We start from the raw sequence: 18,852 nt of genomic DNA, 5'->3' as shown, positions 1-18,852 counted from the left end.
TAAAATATATGTCAAGTGTTTAATTTTCCATCTCTTTTGTATCGGCAGTTATCGGCGCCGAAGCTGTGATACACAAACCACAGCAAGTGTTTGCACAAGAGTGACAATCGATTGAAATCCCGTGCAATGCGACCACCAGCGGCTCTGAGCGTATATTCTGGTACAGACAACTACAGAAACGTGGCCCGAAATTTATCATATCTGCTATCAAGGGCAACAACACTGATGGACGATTCAAACTTTTCATCGACCCATCAAGAAGTTATAACATTCTCGGTATGGATAGCACCGCGGTGTCAGACGCTGGAGTGTATTACTGTGCAGTGAGGCACCGTGTTACGAAGGCTGAGCGCTCCAGTGCAATATCTGCTGCAGGTTCCTAAGAGACAATGCCCACACGGCTCTTCTGCTCTCCTGAATGTGATGACTCCTTTGTGGGATTACAGATCCACATGCTGCATTCATTCTGTGAGAAAGGGTTAATGAGACTGTTCTAAAATCTGCTACTCTTATAGTGCTATTTTATATTGTAGTAATGTAGTAACAGCCTTTGCCTGTTAAGCAGGAAAATTTAAGCCAACTTAAATTATCACTGGCTATTGAGCCAGGGCTGACAAAGCAGCAGTGTTTAGTTTAGTCACTTCAATTGCAGACGGAGACCATTCATGGAATTATCGAATCAATGAATCGTACAAACAATCGGCCCATTGTGCCAGTGCCGGCTCGATGAAAGAGCAATCCAATTACTCCCACTCCCCCGCTCTTGCACTTTAGCCAAGCAAATTTCTCCTTTTTACATTTGAAACATTGTTCACCTACCTTATTTAAGAAAATGGATACATTATCGGATTCGGAAATAGAGGCATTAATTTCAAATGCAAGTTGTGTTTTTTATGTTATAATGAATTATTAAGGTATTGTGAATGTCAACGTATTGTAAATATATTTACTGAGCAGCTTACCTCCGTATCACTGATCCCATTTCATGCTTGCTCCCCCCATTCTACTCAAACCTATTATTCACTTCCCACTTCATTCATAAAAGACGTGCCGTTTGTCTAATTTACCGCATCGTTGTGTTCAAATCCCTTAGGACCCGCTGACCGTCTTTACCTCCCTTTATATCGGCTGATGGTAGTTCTAATGGTTAGTGAGCACCTGTTTTGATGGGAGCCTCCGGCACTGATAGCAGTACAATATTAACTTCACTGCCGCCACCTAACAGACAGACCCGGTTAAATGGACAAACGGGATTATTCCCCGTCCAGTTCTCAGTTGTGATGAGAACAATTTGACTCCGTTCCCTGCGCCCCTCTCTGACGGCATGAATTAGAGAACAAAGGATCTGTTAGCTGTTTGGATGAATTTGGAAAAAAAGACCCGTGTGCTGATTCGATTAATTGGAGAACACGAGAGCTGCGATCTGATTAGATGAATAGGAGAATAAAGGATCCGTGAGCTGATTGGATACCACCTCCTGACTCTGCCAGGATAGAACCAATCGGCAAAGAGACCGGATATCACTCAACGTCTTGTCAGCTCTTGACGAAAACAATTACATGTTCAAACCGTTCTGTTGAAACCCACCATCAACTCCCTGCAAACATGTTGGGTGTTACTTTTTGTTTGTTCGTCACAGCTACAGCTCTCTTAACTGGTAACGTTTACAGGTTACACAATCTTTTTCCTGCAGGTGTCACTGACATCGTTTAACTGCGTCTTTTCTCTATTTGCAATGATTATTCCGAAATCTTTATGATGTTCGTTATAATAAAAGATGATAAAAGCTGACTAAATGTATTTATAAATTTCTGCAGGAGTTAGTGGTGCAGACTCTGTCTCACAGGGGCCCGGTTACAGCAATGCAGTTTGAAGGAGACTTGCTGACAATTAACTACAGCTAGTGAACCACTGCTGCTTCCCATTCCTTACAACTGTACCGTAAGGACTCCGAAAAAAAACCCGCATTCCTAATCTACATCCCTTCCTGGGGAGATTTTTCCTGAGCAGATGGGGCGGGGGCTACATTTTCCGCATCTCTCAGCACTTCGATAAGTGAGGGCAATTTCACCAGCGGTGGCGTGCGGCTGTCTGACAGCGCGGTGTATCACTGCCGGCTGTGAGACAGAGTGACACGAACCAGAGGGAGCCCCGTACAAAAACACTAACGGAATGTGACAAGAACGGGTGGATAGCGGGCAGTGTGGGTAGAAACGGGGACTGTCAGTACTTCTCACAGGAGAGTCTCCGTGAAAAAACAGGCAAATAGATAGCTGTCCAACTAACAATACAGCACTAGAATAAAGGTTAATATACATATTATTAATCTGGCTGTTAATTTCATAATAAGTTGTTTGATTGGACAATGCTTCCAATCCATGTAATGGACACCTCAACTCTCAATCTTTTTGAAACAAATATAAAACCAGTTCTCATTCTGTGTCAGAATCGCACTCAGACCTGCCGCTCCAGTCGGCACGAAATGAACTGAATGCAGGGGACACAGTCAATAACGATTTAAGAAACCATGGATTCAATAACCGTCAGAACAACGAGGTTTCCCCTGAACTGTGACCTCGTGAGACTCAGGTCCCAAACGCGACGGCTGCCCGTGGGGCTGACAGTACTAGGACACATAAAGGGTAGCACCGCTTGTTGTCAATATTGTAGCATTTTGCCTCCTACTGATGTCAGGCCTACAATTCCCCGTTTTTTCTCTTCCTCCTTTCTTAAACAGCCGATGAACAAACATTAATCGACTAATAATCAGCAGGACAGAGGTGGTGTGTCCTATGCACCAGACCATAAAGTCAGAAGACTGACTTTGACTGCTGACTGTGCCAATACACATAATGTGCAGCACCTCCTGTTTTCAAGATGCAGGTCAGTGTGACATCACTTTCCTCGTCAAGCGTCATTTCAGGAAGCGGCTGTTGCACTGTGTCTTGGTGGTTTCATTCTGACACAAAATAACTGCAATTGTGATTATCATCCCCATCATCACTTGACCAATAATAACACCTGGTTTCCAGCAGTCAGAGGCAGAATTGATTTTTAGTGGGAAGGATAAACTTACTGAGAAGTGATATAACGATGAGTAGCGGTGCGAGAAGTTTCAGCATGACGTTCGCTGAGTCTCTGCAGTCCGGGAAACCTCTGCCGGACCAGAAAAACAGATCCTCCCCCACTACATTGCTGATCCAAACAATGGCAAACAGGGAACAGAGGCAACAATCTCTCCAATAACACAGGGCTGGCAAGGCGGGTCAGAGCGAGAGCAGCAAACGGAAGTTGTGGGCGGGGTTGCCTCAGACTCACAACTTAGCAAATTCAAGTCTGTTTCACGCCAGAAAGTGCGCGGCGCCGCTCAGCTGCACTCGCAGCTGTTGGAGCAGAAAGGGGGATGGTTGTGTCTCGAGACGTCTGTGGTCAAACTGCTTCTGCTCACTGAGCAAGTGGCTGGGAATAAATAGAGGTGGAGTGAAATGAGTCCCCTCAACAACTTATTCTAAATCGGATTGCAAAAAATCCGCCAGCAGAGGGCGACAAATTCATGCCTGCCAATTAGAAAGTCTCGTGATGCAAACACCAAAGCCAATAACGAACGAAGCCTGAGTGAGCTTTCAAACGGCGCCGTGCATTACTGCGCTCTGAGACCCAGAGCTGCACAGCTCTGTTCCCGTCCTGTACAAAAACTGCAGCACACCGCGTGTAAATAAAACAGTCTGTGGCCGGAATACCTGCCTTTGATGATCTGATCAGTACAGTTACTGTCAGGACGGAATATTCCCAACGGGCAGCTCCCGATAGCTCTGAATAGAGGAGTACGGTTTTAGATTTAATTCACTCTATCGTGAGGGATCAACAGGAGTTACCCCGCGCAGATTTAATAGGCCAATGTGCCGTGTAATGTGTGTTCAATTTCAAGTGTCCCTCTTCACTGCCGCTGTGTTTTTTTTTCATTGTCACACCTGGTAAACCAGCACAGAAGTGTGGAGCTTTGCTTAGGTTTGGGATTATGTTCAAAGGGCTCTAAACTTTCCCTTTTCTGAGTGTTGGTTTAATTTCTGTTGCTGTGTGACGCCTCACCGAGAGCAATAATTTAATTCTCCTGTAACATTCGTGTTTACACCGAGGTATTCGCTCTGTGCGGTAGAATTCCTCTGGTCGCTACTCCTAGTGACATAGTGAACGCATTCTAAAAGAATGAATGACGACTCTACTAAACTAGCGATCAGACGAGATTTCCCGCTGTGCTTAGGTTGTCGCTAACACAGGGCGATCAGCGGAACTCTTCGGCTTGTTTGTCCCCAGCAGAAGGTTAATCAAACCCGACCTCCAATTCAACCACCTCAGTCACATTACTGACTGTGAGTGAAACACACTGAACTTCTTCATCTACATTCAAATAGTTCTTATCACTTTGATGTACTTCCCTCCGGTCAAGCTGTCTTTCAGGTCAATTAGAGATCAAGCTGTATCTTTTTCTTAGTCTTTCTTGCTCTGATCAGCAGGATGCGAAGTTAATGTCTCAGTTTTCTGAAAAACACTAGTGGTTAAAGACGTGACATCAGAGCAGCTGCAGTCGGCGCTCTCAGCTCTTTCTGATTGATGTTCTTCAGGAAGTGACGTCAAACCAGCACCAACCGGCGCTCTCAACTCTTTCTGATTGATGATCTGCAGGAAGTGACATCTGACATCAGACCAGCGCCCTCGGCGCTCTCAGATCTTTCTGATTGATTTTCTGCAGGAAGTGACATCTGACCTGTCGCCTCGGCGCTCTCAGTTCTTTCTGATTGGTGTTCTGCAGGTTCCTGAGACATAGAAAGTCCCTCCAATTCCGGAGCAGCAGCAATGCGGCTCCACATTCTCGCACTGCTGTGGGTGACATTCCTTCTAGGTAAGAAGTATATAACTTTAAAAAGGAATTAATTTCTGGAGGAATACAACTGAAAGGCAGAGCGGTTACCGTAAACTTGTATCGAACCTTGGTTGGACCAGACTTGGAGAAATAGGCACAGTTTGGTCTTCATATTAAACGAAGAGCATGGAGGCATTAGAGAAGATGCAACAAAGATTCACAAGGACGATACCAGAACTCAGAGATTATAACTTCAGGAAAGACTCGACAGGCTGGGTGTCTTCACTCCAAGAAGGAACGGCTTAGGCGCGACCAGTTAGGCATCTTTAAAATTGCGAAGGTGATTGATATGTTTCCACTTGTGGTGGAGTCCAAAACTCGGCGGCAGAAATAGTAGATAATTACAAAAAATCAAATAGGAAATTCAGGAGAAAACTCTTTACCAAGGTTAGAATGTGGAAATCGCTACCACAAGGAGTCGGTGAGGCGAACAGGGTAGATGCGTTTTAGGGGAAGTTAGATAAGCGAATGAAGGAGAAAGAATTAGAAGGATATGCTGATAGGGAGAGATGAAGAAGGTTGGGTGGAGGCTCGTGTGGAGCATAAACACCGGCATAGACTAGTTGGTCGAATGACCTACTTCTGTGCAGTAAATTCTATTGAATTTTATGTAAAACTCTCTGCGCATTTTCACCGTCAGTTGGTTCAGTTTGAATCTTTAACCGATGATTTCCTCTTTCTTTAACCGTGTGTTCCAGATCTGAGCGATGGAGATTCTGTTACTCAGCGGGGGTCCTCGCTCACACAGACAGAGGGAGAAGATGCCACGGTAACCTGCAGCTATTCCGGCGATGGTTATTACTTATTCTGGTACCGCCAATACCCAAGCAGACAGCCCGAGCTTGCAGTCCGGAGGCACACGAACGGCGGTTCTGAGTATCAGGCGAATTTCGCTCAAGGCCGGTTTTATGATGTAGTCCGGCATTCAGAGAAGTTGTACCGATTGACCATCTCGGAGCTGCGGCTGACTGACACCGCGGTGTATTACTGTGCACTGAGGCTCACAGTGACGGGAACGAGCTAAAGCCTCGTACAATAACTGCCACTGGTTTCTGGGTCGCAGCTGCTGTCTATTGTGGGCTGTTTATCACAGCGGGTCAGACACTGACTCGTGAATACATTCATGTGCGCGCATACCCCGAGCAGAATCCACGTAAAACTCATATGAAACCGTTCACATCGAATGTTGATTCCGTCTCATTATTGTATTAGCTATGTGAGGTCAGCATTGGCTGCTCTTTATTTCTGTAGCTCTGGGAGCTCGCCAGTCCCATTGAGAATAAACACACCTGCGGCACTGCAACTGGTTATGTCGATGCATCGCTGCTTCGGATATAACGCACGGCATGCAGACAAATAATGATTGGTTTAATATATCAGTCTACAGTCGGCTGCGGAAGTTTCCAATAATTCTAATAAATTTAATAAACTATTCTCAATATTAAACACGCTTACACATATTAACGTTAATAATCTTCTATATTCGTAGGTTCAAGGAGGTCATAATTAGGAAAAAATTACAACATAAGAAACAGGAGCAGCAGTAGGTCATTTGGACATCGAACCTGCTCCGCCATTCAACAATATCATTGTTGATCTTCTAGCACAACTCTATCATCCCACGCTATCCCCACATCCCTTAATGCCCTTCGTTCCCCAAAGTTTATCGACCTCTGTCTTGAATATATTCAATGACTAAGCATTCACCGCTCTCGGGGTTAGAGAATTGCAAAGATTCACAAACCTTTGAGTGAAATTTCTTCTCATCTCAGTCCTAAATGTCCTACCGATCATTCTGTGACTGTGAGCCCGTGTTCTAGATTCCCCAGCCAGGGGAAATATTTGCCCCGCATTAACCCTGTCAAGCCCCTTAAGAATTTTATACGTTTAAATTAGATCACCTCTCGTTCTCCTAAATTCTAAGGAATATTGGCCAGTCTACTCAATTTCTCCTCAAAGGGCAATCCCCTCATCCCACGGAACAGTCGAATGAACCTTTGCTGCACTCCCTCTAAGGCAAATTTGTCTTTCCTTAGCTAAGGAGAACTAAACTGTACACAGTGCTCCAGGTGTGGCCTCACCAATGCCCTGTATAATTGTACTAAGACTTCTTTGCTCTTAAAATGTAACCCCTTTCTATCAAAAGCGAACATACCATTTGCATTCCAAATTGATTGTTGTACCTAAGTGTTAGCTTTCTGTGATTCATGTACAAGGACACACAGTGCAAATATTTTCTAGCTCTCCCCATTCAAAAAAAATCTGCTTTTTTGTTTTACCTCCAAAGTGGAGAACTTCACACTTCCCCACGTTGAATTCCATTTCCCATGTTCTAGACCACTCAGTCAACTGGCCTATACATTTCTGCAGCCTCTTTGTGTCCTCCTAACAGCTTACTTTCCCACAATACTTTGCATCATTAGCAAACTTGGATACGTTACACTCAGTCCCTTCGTCTAAGTCATTAAGATAGATTGTAAATAGATGAGGCCAAAGCACTGATCCTTGCGGTACCCTGCTAGTTACAGCCTGCCAACCTGAAAAGTATTGGTTATTCCTACTCTCTGTTTGCTGTACGTTAACCAAACCTCAATCCATGCTAGTGCATTGCCCCCATCCCATGAGCCCTTATTTTGTGTAATAACCTCTTGTGTGGCACCTTATCGAATGCTTTCTGAAAATCCAAATATAGTACATCCACTGGTCTCCCCTTATCCACACTACTACTTACATCTTCAGAAAACTGTAACAGATTTGTCAAACACGATTTCCCCTTCCTAAATCCATGCTGATTTCGCCTAATCATATTATGATTTTCTAAGTGTCCAAATAAAAGTCTCTAGCATTTTTCCTACAACTGATGTCAGGCTAATGGGCCAACAGTTCTCCGTTTTTTCTTTCCTCCTTTCCTATATAGCCGATGGACAAACATTAGTCGATTAATAATCTGTAGGACAGACGTGGAGCAATCTATGCACCAGACAAGATAGTCAGAAGACTGTGACTGCTGACTGTGCGGATACTCATAATGTGCAGCACCGCTTGTTTTCAAAGTGCAGGTTAGTGTGACATAACTTTCCTCCTCAAACGTCATTTCAGGATCCGGCTGTTCCACTGTCTCCTGGTGGCTCCATTCTGACATAAAATAATAGTAATAGGGATTATGATCACCATCATCACTTGATTAATAGTAACATCTGTGTTATAGCAGTCAGGGGAGAATGGGTTTTTAGTGGGAAGTAAATACTTACTGATAATTGATATAATGATGAGGAGCGGCGGGAGACGGTTTCGCATGATGGTACCTGAGTCTGTAATTCTGCAGTCCGGCAAATCAACTGTCGGTGCAGAAATACAGATCCCTGCCCCAATGCTGGTCCAACCAATGCCAAACAGGGAACAGCGGCAGCAATCTCTCCAATAACACAGGGCAGGCAAGGCGGGTCAGGGCGAGAGCAGCAAACGGAAGCTGTGGCCGGGCTGCTGCTGACTCAAACTTGAGCGAATTCAAGTCTCTTTTAACGCCAGAAAGTGCGGGGTTCCGCTCAGCTGCACTCGAAGCTGATGGAGCGGAAATTGTGATGGTTGGGGCTCTAGAAGTCAGTGGAAAAACTGCTCCAGTTCACTGAGCAAGTGACTGGGAATAAATAGAGGTGGAGGGAAATGAAAGGATTGCACAGCTTCAGGAATAATGACTGAGTTTAATCAGCTCTAATCTAGAATTTTGAAACGCCATATCTGGCACACGTTTTTTTAAATATATAATCAATACACGTTAAATCCACTCAATGACCTTATTCTAAATCGGATTGAACAAAATCCGTCAGCAGAGGGCGCCAAACTCAAGCATGGAAATTAGAAAGTCACGTGAGGCAAACACCGAAGCCAATAACGATCGAAACCTGAGTGACGTCACAATGGCGCCGGCCCCGGCAGTGTGCGGGTGCAACAAGGACTTAAGCAGACCCCTGGTTACCGCTCTCCTTCTCAATCTCTGCCTCATTCCATTTAGCGAGATTTAATCAGACATGTTTCCCATGGTACTGGCGGCTGTGATGTACAGTAAGTACATAAAAACATAAGAACATAAGAAATAGCAGCACGAATAAGCCACTTGGCCCCTCGAGCCTGCTCCGCCATTCAATAAGATCATGGCTGATTTTGGGCTCAAAGCCACTTCACCGCCCGCTCCCCATAAACCTTCACTCCCTTATCTTGCAAAAAATTATCTGTCTCCACCTTAAATGTATTTAATCACCGAGCCTTTCCAGCTCTCTGGGACAGAGAATTCCACAGATTTACGACCCTCTGAAAGAAGAAATTCCTCCTCATCTCAGTTCTAAAAGGGCGACCCTTTCTTCTAAAACACTGCCCCCGCGTTCTAGATTTCCCCACGAGGGGATACATCCCCTCTGCATCTAACTTGTCCTGCCCCTCAGTATCTTATATGTTTCAGTAAGATCACCTCTTATTCTTCTAAATTCCAATGAGTATAGGCCCAGCCTGTTCAACCTTTCCTCATAAGTCAACCCCCTCATCTCTGGAATTAACCTAGTGAATCCTCTCTGAACTGCCTCTAATGCAAATATATCCTTCCTTAAATAACGAGACCAAAACTGTACGCAGTACTCAGGTGTGGTCTCATCAATACCCTTTAAAGATGTGGCAGGACTTCCCTGCATTTATATTCCAACCCCTTAGAAACAAAATAAAAACAGAAAATGCTGGAGATGCTAAGCATGTCAGGCAGCATCTGTGAAGTGAGAAACAGAGTTGACGTTTCAGGTCGATGACCATTCATCAGAACTGGAAAAAAGCAGGGAATGGAACAGATTGTAAAGCAAGTTTAGGGGCTGGGAAATGGGGGAGGGGATGAAAGAACCAAAGGGAAGGTATGTGATAGGATAGAAGGCAGGAGAAGTAAAGAGGTATTAAGTTATTCAAGGCAAAAGCAGATGGTAATGGGACAGGTTAAGAAACAAAGGATGGCTCTAGATGAAGTGTGAATTGCGCTAGCAGAATGAAAGACAGCTGCCATGTGGGCGAGAAGAACACAAGGCTAAAACAAAAAGTGAGGATAATATATATATATATATGATAGGGGTCGAGGTTATGATCTGAAATTGTTGAACTCTATGTTGAGTCCAGACGGCTGTAAAGTGCCTAATCGAAAGATGAGGTGCTGTTCCTCGAGCTTACACTGAGCTTCCGTGGAAGAATGCAAGAGGCCGAGGACGATGTGGTCTCAGTAGGAGTGGAGGAGACCACATCGTGAGCAGCGAATACAGTATACAAGATTGCAAGAAGTACAAGTAAATCGCTGTTTCAACTGGAAAGGGTGTTTGGGGTCCTGGACAGTGGGAAGGCGGAGGTATAAGGGCATGTGTTGCATCTCCTGCGTTTGCACGGGAAGGCGCCGGGCGAAGGGGAAGGGGAAGGGGGCTGATAGAGAAGTGGACTAGGGTGTCACGGAGGTAGCTGTCCCTACGGAATGCTGAGAGCGAATGTGAGGGGAAGATGCGTTTGGTGGTGGGTCACACTGGAGGTGCTGGAAATAGCGGATGATGACCTGTTGAATGTGGAGGCTGGTGGGGTGAAAGGTGAGGACAAGTGGAACTCTATCGTGGTTCCGGGAGGGAGGGGCAGGGTGACTGCAGAAATGCGGGAAATAGAACGGACACGGTCGAGGGCCGTTTCACCACTGTAGGGGGAATCCTCGGTTGAGGAAAAGGGGAGACATGTCGGAAGCACTGGTGTAGAAGGTGGCATCGCCAGAACAGATGCGGTGGAGACGGAGAAACTGGGAGAATGAAATAGAGTCCTTACAGGAGGCGGGATGGGAGGAAGTGTAGTCCAGGTAGCTGTGGGCGTCAGTGGGCTTGTAGTGAATGTTTGTCAATAGCATATCCCCAGAGATGGAGATGGAGAAATCGAGGAAGGGAGGGGAAGAGTCGGAGATGGAACATGGGGAAGGGAAGGGTGGAAATTGGAAGCAAAGTGAATGAAACTATCTAGTTCAGGGCGAGAGCAAGAAACGGCACTGATACAATCATCAACGTACCGGAAAAAGAGGTGATGGAGGGGCGTTGGACTGGAACTAATAGTGTTCCACATATCCCACGAAAAGGCAGCCATTGCTTGGACCCGTGCAGGTACCCATAGCAACACCTTTGATTTGGAGGAAATGAGTGGAGTCAAAGGAGAAGTTGTTCAACATGAGAACAAATTCAGCCAGGCGGAGGGTGGTGGTGGATGGGAACTGGTTGGGCCTCTGTTCAAGGAAGAAGCGGCGCGCCCTCAGGCCATCCTGGTGGGGGACGGAGGTGTAGAGGGATTGTACGCCCATAGTGAAAAGGAGGCAGTTGGGGCCAGGAAACTGGAAACTGTTAAAGTGGCGGAGGGCAGAGGCAGTGGTGCGGATGTAGGTGGCAAGGGACTGGGCAACGGGAGAAAAGATCGAGTCGAGATAGGGAGAGATATGTTTCGTGGGACAAGAACAGGCTGAAACGATGGGTCTACCAGGACAGTCTTGTTTGTGGATCTTGGGAAGGAGGTAGAAGCGGGCTGTGCGGTGTTGGGGAACCAGGAGGTTGGCAGCCATGTGGGAAGATCTCCCTTTGAAATAAATGCCAACATTCCATTTGCCTTTTTGATTACTTGCTGTATCTGCTTTTTGTGCTTCATGCACAAGGACCCCCCAGGTCCCTCTGAACTGTAGCATTTTCTATTGCCTCTCCATTTAAATATTGGCCCTGAAATTAGATCGGGGGCTTGCCGCGCGTGCAAGCCCCAGATCTGCACGCACCCTGCGCACCGACATCTGAAGCCCGGGCCTGCTTGCATTTCTTTTCACTGGCCTGGTTCAGCTGTCGGCGCGCTGTGCTAACCTGATCCAGCGGCGTACTTAGTGCGATGTGCCGGCTGGGATCAGGTGAGCACTGTGCAGCCAATCAGGGGAGCGGAAACTCATTCATGAGTTTGTCAGTAAGAGCTGTCAAACGCATGGAAAGTACGGGGCCCAAAACATTATTTAAACTTTAAATAAAAATTTAAACAACATCCCAATCATTAAATTAAGTATAAATAAGTTTAAAAAAATAATTTAAACAATAATTTTTTTCTTTGAAAAAAATAATTTTTTTATAAAAGGGGTCTAAAACTAAACTTACCTTATTGTAGATTCTTTAAAATAATAAACCTGTGGAAAATAAATTTCTAAATTGCACTAAAACACCACTTACCTGTAAAAATAAATACTTACGTGTGCTTTTTACAAGCGTAAAGACCGGAGGCCTTTACACATGCGCAAATGCCCCAAAACAGAGGAAATCCAAGACGCACGCGCTGCCCCCTACAGCGCACGCGTTAGCCTCTTCACCTCTTGGGTTAGAGGAGAGGAAATGCCGGTTTTCAGCGTATGCGCTGTGCATGCTGAAAACCGGCATTTCCTCCGGCCAGACGCGTGAGTACCCCTTCCGTACTCACGCGTTTGGGGAGGAATTACTGCCCCAATAATTTGCTTTTTATTTTTCCTGCCAAAGAGTATAACCTCGCACTTCCCCACATTATACTCCAGCTGCCAAATATTTGCCCACTCACTTAGCCTGTCTATATCCCTTTGCAGGTTATTTGAGTCCTCTGCACATCTTGCTTTCCCACCCATCGTTGTACCATCCGCAAACTTCGTTACATTTCACACGGTACCGTCATCCAAATAATTAATGTAGATTGTAAATAGTTGAGACCCCAGCACAGATCCCTGTGGTTCCCCACTAATTACCGTTTGCCAACTCGAAAATGTCCCATTTAATCCCGACACTCTGCTATCTGCTAGTTAGCCAATTCTCTATCTATGCTAATATATTATCCCCAAGTACTGGATTATATTAAAAAAAACAGCGGTCAGGAGACTGATGCAAAGAGTTTGTGCAGGTAGACAGAAATATCCATATGATGGGCAGTTGGGTACTCTGGAGGTTACACACACCTCACACAAATAGACGCAAGTTTAAATCGATCCTGTTCAACCTCCTGTTCACCTGTTCCCCTAGCTTCTCAGGCGGACATTGTGCAGATCCAGCAACTCAGTCTCCGGTGACAATTGCCATGTCAGCAGGGTGTTCGGTGCAGTTAGACTGTGAATATACAACCCTGGATATTGATTACACGCAATGGTACTGACAGGACCCGGCACAGCCTATAAGCCGGATAATTAAAAAAGTAGCAGTACTGATCGGAGTCGAAATCGCAGGACAATATCTGGCAGCTATTGACGAATCTAAAACGTAAGGTTACCTCAATGTAAGCGGCCTGAGTGCGGGAGACGGGGCGGTCTATTACTGTGACTTGAGGCACAGCTTCAGCTGAAAGCAAAGTCCCTGTACACAAATCTCACCGACTATTTACAGCTCCATTGGGTCTGAATGGAAACAGTTAACCGGCCTTTCGTGAGCTGTCATCGGGTTAGCGAGTCCCCAGTCTCTCTCTCTTTACCAATAACACTGGAATATTGACTCAACTTCAAACAGCCTGCGCGAGGCGAGGTTACAGGAAACACGTTCAACCGGCAATTGTTTACAACTATATTCCAATATTACAAGCGTAACTTTGCATTCTCCTTCTTTCTTTCTGTTATTCAATTTTTGAATATAATTATCTCTCATATTCATCTATATATACATATATAAATATATATTTATGTGTGTGTGTGTGTGTGATTGAGAGTGGTAGAGACAATCACACAGAGGCGGGCACGCACACAGAATACACTGAGCAAATTCTGAGGACCAAACTGCTGCATTATCTCTCTGCACACGATTGCAAATCTTCTGTAAGACATGGTCTTCCTTTCTAAATAGGGATTCACAACATGAATGGATATTTAGCTGCAATGGAGAAAATTTAGAAGTCTATAGGGGAAGAGCAGTGCAGTGGCACAAATCAAAGAGCCGACACTGGCACGATGGGCCGAATGGCCTCCTTCTTTGCTGTATGATTTGTGGAATGAGAAGAGAAGGAAAGTTAAACAGACACTAGGGGGCGACTTTGACCTAGGAGAACGGTCGTCCTGTAGTTTCAGACTATGACCATTTGGTGGTTCCGTGGAGCGAAGTTCTGTCGCCTCTCGGACGCTATTTGCTGTTTAACATCATATTTACTCTCGTCGCGCTCTCTAAATTAACCTTAACCAACTTAAGTTGTTCAAAAATAATGAGCTTCTGACTTCCATAGAAATACCGACCAGAGAAATCTACATTGGAACATTTCGGATGTTGCCGCACACACTGACCAAAGCAATTCTCCCCGCTCGCTTATGGTGTAATAATGTCACAAACCGGTGTGGCATGTTTACAGGGTCACTTCCCTTTCTATGCCTGTCACAGGGTTCAATAGTTCAGCCTGGTTCGGTACTGGTGACAGTTTTTGCTACACCAGAGAAGGGGTCGATGCTCATACTGTGATCGCGGACAGCGATATGCTTCCCTGTTTATTTCAGTGTGGTTTTGGCGCTCTCTCTGATTTGTAAGTACATGTGGAATCCGAGTTGAAAAGACAAGAATATGTGCAGTTAGTGGAGCGGATATTTGTAAATGTTCAATTTATCGACCAGCCAACAGCTTTGGCGGCGAATCCGTGCATCAAGACTATTCGACCAGAACGGTGAGTGAAGGAGAAACGTTAGCGCTGAATTGTAGTTTTAAAGCACATATAAAAATTCTGAGCTTTTCTGGTATCGGCAACTTCCCGGTCTGGCCCCAATAAACGTGTTGCTTATCACTAAATACAACACGTTCCTAGCCGACTTGGCCAAGGACCGTTTCACAGCAGAGCTGAGTGCAGAAGAGGGTAGTGTTCGGCTGACAGTATCTGCGGCGGAGCTGTCAGACGCCGCCGTGTATTACTGCGTTCTGAAACCCACAGCTGCACAGTTCTGTGCCCCTCCTGGACAAAAACTGCAGGACACCGCGTATAAATAGAACAGTCTGTGGTCGGAATACCCGCCTGTGATGGTCAGATTAGGACCAATACTGTCAGGACAGAATATCGCCACAAGGCAGCTCACAACATCTCTGAATAGAGGAGTATGGTTTTGGACTTCATTCACGCTATAATGAGGGATGAACAGGAGGAAACCCACGCAGGTTTACTAGGCCAATGTATCGTGTAATGTGTGTTCAATTTCAAGTTTCCCTGTTCACTGCCGCTGTTTTTATCATATTCACACCACTTAAACCAGAACAGAAGTGAGTAGCTTTGCATAGATATGGGACTATATTCAAAGGGCTCTAAACCTTCCTTTTACTGAGTGTTCGTTTACTTTCTGTCGGTGTGTGATGGCTCACCGAGAGCAATAACGTCATTCTGCTGTAACGTTCGTGTTTACACCGAGGTGCTCACACTGTGAGGTAGAATTACTCTGGTCATTACTTCTAGTGAAATAGTGAACGCATTCTAAAAGAATGAATGACGATTCTAATAAACTAGCGATCAGACGAGATTTCCTGCTGTGTTTGTGATGTCGCTAACACAGGGAGAACAGAGGAATTCACCCCTTGTTTGTCCCCAGCAGTTGTTTAACCCTGTCAACCAGCTCACTCTGATTACTGACAGTGAGTGAAACAAACTGAACATCTTCATCTACCTTGAAAAAGTTTTTATCACTTTGCTGCTACTTTCCTCAGGTCAAGCTGTCTCTCAGGTCAATTATAGATCGAGCTGCCTCTCGGGTCAATTAGAGATCAAGCTGTCTCTCGGGTCAATTAGAGATCAAGCTGTCTCTCGGGTCAATTAGAGAGCAAGCTGTCTCTCGGGTCAATTATAGATCAAGCTGTCTCTCGGGTCAATTAGAGATCAAGCTGTCTCTTGGGTCAATTAGCGATCAAGCTGTCTCTCAGGTCAATTAGAAATCAAGCTGCCTCTCGGGTCAATTAGAGATCAAGCTGTCTCTCCGGTCAATTCGAGGTCAAGCTGTCTCTCGGGTCAATTAGAGATCAATCTGTCTCTCGGGTCAATTATAGAGCAAACTCTCTCTCGGGTCAATTAGAGATCAAGCTGTCTCTCGGGTCAATTAGAGATCAAGCTGTCTCTCGGGTCAATTAGAGTTCAAGATGTCTCTCAGGTCCATTATAGATCAAACGGCCTCTCAGGTCAATTACAGATCAAACTGTCTCTCGGGTCAATTAGATATCAAGTTGTCTCTCAGGTCAATGAGAGATCAAGTTGTCTCTCAGGTCAATTAGAGATCAAGCTGTCTCGCAGGTCAATTAGAGATCAAGCTGTCCCTCGGGTCAATTCGAGATCAAGTTGTCTCTCAGGTCAATTAGAGGTCAAGCTGTCTTCGGGTGAATTAGATATCAGGTTGTCTCTCAGTTCAATTAGAGATCAAGCTGTCTCTTTTATCAGTCTTACTCTCTCTGATCAGCAGGATGCGACTTTCATGTTTCAGTTCTCTGAACTAAACTACACGTTAAAGACGTGACATCAGACACGCCCCAAACGGTGCGCTCAGCTCTTTCTGCTTGCTGTTCTGCAGCAAGTGATGGCAGAGCAGCACCAGGCGACGCTCTCAGCTCTTCCTATTTGAAAGTAATACAAAAGCTCCCACCAATTCCGGAGCAGCAGCAATGCGGCTCCACTTTCTCGCTGTGCTGTGGGTGACATTCATTTTCGGTAAGAATTTTATAACATTTAAAAGGGTTTCATTTTTAGAGGAATACAATTGAAAAGCGGAGCGGTTAAGTTAAACTTGTATCGAACCTTGGTTAGACCAGACTTGGAGAAATGTGCACAGTTCTGGTCTTCATATTACAGAAAGGACAGGGAGGCACTGGAGAAGATACAATAAAGATTCGCAAGGACGATACCATAACTGAGCGATTAAAACTTCAGGAAAGAATCAACAGAGAAGGGCTCTTTTCTTAAGAAAGGAACGGCTGAGGCACGACCCGATAGAGGTCTTTAAAAGCTCGAAGGAGTTTGATCGCATAAAGAATATGTATCCACTTGTAACTAGGCGGCAGAAATATTAGATAAACACAAAACAATCCAATGGTGAATTCATGAGAAACGTCTCTTCCAAGTTTAGAATGTGGAACTCGCTACCACAAGGAGTCCTTGAGGCGGACAGGATAGATGGGCTTTTGGGGAAGTTAGATAAACGCATGAAGGAGAACAGATTAGAAGTATATGCTGATAGGGAGCGATGAAAAAGGTTGGGTGGGGCTCCTGTGGAGCATAAACACCGGCATAGATCAGTTGGGACGAATGACCTACCTCTGTTCTGTAAATTCTATTGAATTTTTACGTAACATTCACTGCGCATTTTCACCGTCAGTTGGTTAACCGATGATTTCCGCTTTCTTTAACCGTGTGCTCCAGATCTGAGCGATGGAGATTCTGTTACTCAGCGGGAGTCCTTGCTCACACAACCAGAGGGAGAAGATGCCACTTTAACCTGCACCTATCCCGGCGATGGTTATTACTTATTCTGGTACCGCCAATACCCAGCCAGACAGCCCGAGTTTGCAGTCCGGAGATACACGGACGGCAGTACTGAACATAAGGCGGATTTCGCTCAAAATCGATTTTCTGATGCAGTCCAGCAGTCAGACAAGTTGTACCGATTGACCATCTCGGGGCTGCGGCTGACTGACACCGCGGTTTATTACTGCGCATTGAGGCTCACGGTGATGGGAATGAGCTGAAGCTTCGTACAATAACTGTCGCAGGTTTCTGGGTCACAGCTGCTGTCTATTGTGGGCTGTTTATCACAGCGGATTAGACAGATTCCTGTGCGCGCAGACCCCGAGCAGAATCCACATAAATCTTATATAAAACCGTTCACATCGAATACTGATTCCGTGTGATTATTGTACTAGCTGTGTGAGGCCAGCATTGGCTGTTGTTTATTTGTGTATCTCTGGGAACTCGCCAGTCGATTGAGAATAAATACACCTGCGGGTACTGGAACTGGTTATATCGATGCACCGCTGCTTCGGATATAACGCACGGCAAGCGGACAAAAAATGATTGGTTTAAAATATCAGTCTACAGTCTAGACAGATATAGGTGGGTTGCGGAAGTTCCTAATTACTCTAATAACGATAATAATCAATTCTCAATATTAAAGACACTTACACATATTAACGTTAATAATCATCTACATTCGCAGTTTCCAGGAGGTCACATTCAAGACAAACTTAGAACGTATGAAATAGGAGCAGGAATAGGTCATTTGGCCCTTCGAGCCTACTCCGCCATTCAACAAGATCATGGCTAATCGTCTACCTCAACTCCATCTTCCAGCACTTTCCCCATATCCCTTAATTCCCTTCGTCCCCCAAAATTTATCGACCTCTGTCTTAAATATACTCAACGACCGAACATCCATAGCTCTCAGTCCTAAATGTCCTACCGCTCATTCTGTGACTGTGAGCCCGTGTTCTAGATTCCCCAGCCAGGGGAAAGATTTGCCCTGCTTTAACCCTGTCAAGCCGCTTAAGAATTTTATACGTTTCTATTAGATCACCTCTCATTCTTCAAAACTCAAGAAGTATAGGCCAGTCTACTCAATCTCTCCTCATAGAGCAATCCCCTCTTCGCACGAACCAGTCCAGTGAAACTTCACTGCACTCCCTCTAAAGCAAGCATTTCTTTCCTTAGGTACGGAGACGAAAGCTGTACACAGTACTCCAGGTGTGGCCTCCCGAGTGCCCTGTTTAATTTTACGAAGACTTTACACTTGTACTCTAATCCCTTTGTAACAAAAGCTAACATATAATTTGCTTACCTAAATGCTTGCTGTACCTGAGTGTTAACTTTATGTGATTCCTTTACAACAACACCCTGGCTGCAAAGATTTCCCAGCCTCTCTCCATTCAAAAATAATATGCTATATTGTTTTTCCGAATAAAGTGGCTAACTTCACACTA

The sequence above is a fragment of the Somniosus microcephalus genome, chromosome 4 (genome assembly GCF_052327205.1).
Source record: "Somniosus microcephalus isolate GS21.2 chromosome 4, FLI_Smic_1.0, whole genome shotgun sequence".
In the NCBI taxonomy this organism is placed as follows: Eukaryota; Metazoa; Chordata; class Chondrichthyes; order Squaliformes; family Somniosidae; genus Somniosus; species Somniosus microcephalus.
This window is presented reverse-complemented; position numbering follows the sequence as displayed.